We start from the raw sequence: 1047 nt of genomic DNA, 5'->3' as shown, positions 1-1047 counted from the left end.
ACGTCCACGTCCCGACCCCCACGTGGTGGATGGAATCACGTCCCCAGACACGTCCACGTCCCGACCCCCACGCGGTGGATGGAATAACATCTGCAGAGATATCCACGTCCTGATCTTGGGAAGTTATGAATATGTAACCCTACATGGCAACAGTGACTCTGTGGATTGACCAAGCTAAGGGTGCTGAGGTAGAAGTGATGCTGGTGCCCCCGTGGCCTCTGTCATCACACGGGTCCATAAGAAGAGGGAGGCAGGAGGCAGATCTGAGCACAGAAGAGGAACATACAGTGTGCCAATGGAACCAGGAGGAACAAAGATGGGGGCCACAAGACGTGGCACCTCCAGAAGCCGGGAATGGAAGGAAACCCACTTCTGCCCCGGAGCCTACAGAAGGCACCAGCCTTGCCGACACTGTGCTGTTAGTTCCGCGACACCCATCTTGGACTTCCACCCTCCGATCCATAGGAAAATACGTGTGTGCTGTTTCTGGCTGTGGGGTGTGTGCTTTTTGTCACAGCAGCAAGTGGAGACCGATGCACAGCACGTGTCAGCCAGTGGATTTCTGGCGGGGCGTCCAGAATGCTCGGAAAGGCAGGGCTTGGCCACGTCGCAGATCTGCTGATGCAGAATCTCGGGGAGGAGCCTGGCAGCCTGCGTTAGGAAGCTGGCAGGCGTTGTTCTGAGCAGCCGGCACTGGCTTGCTGACCCGACCCACAACAAAACAGCAACGGTCACAGAAGCTGGGAGTTTCTGCAAGCAGTCTCCCTCCTATCCCTCAGAGTCCAAGCTCATCAACCACAGAAACACAAGAGAGCGAGATACTACACCACCAACAACTTGCTCCTCCGGTGGCCTCAGGTGGCCTCGGGGCCAGACCTTATGCCCTTCCCTTAGGACACCATGCTCATGGCTTCGGGAACGCAGCTTTGTGAGCATGCAGAGCCCTGAGAATCTGAGCAACATGAGTGCTTGGAGCCACGTGAGTGCCCAGAGCCACACAAGTGCTAGCGCCACGTGAGTCCTCGGAGCCACGCGAGTCTTCGGAGC

The 1047-nt window shown here is 57.2% G+C and overlaps 1 protein-coding gene across 1 annotated transcript in view; it reads right to left on the bottom strand.

The window, feature by feature from the left end:
* The window catches only part of PLCXD1 (phosphatidylinositol specific phospholipase C X domain containing 1), a 28102-nt gene that overhangs the window by 1910 nt on the left and 25145 nt on the right, over positions 1 to 1047 (bottom strand). The window lies entirely within an intron of this gene.

This window comes from Mirounga leonina, unplaced genomic scaffold (assembly GCF_011800145.1).
Source record: "Mirounga leonina isolate KUSES-001 unplaced genomic scaffold, KU_Mleo_1.0 Mir_268, whole genome shotgun sequence".
Taxonomy (NCBI): Eukaryota; Metazoa; Chordata; class Mammalia; order Carnivora; family Phocidae; genus Mirounga; species Mirounga leonina.
The sequence above is the reverse complement of the archived record's forward strand: the minus strand, read 5'-3'. Positions and strand labels throughout refer to the sequence as shown.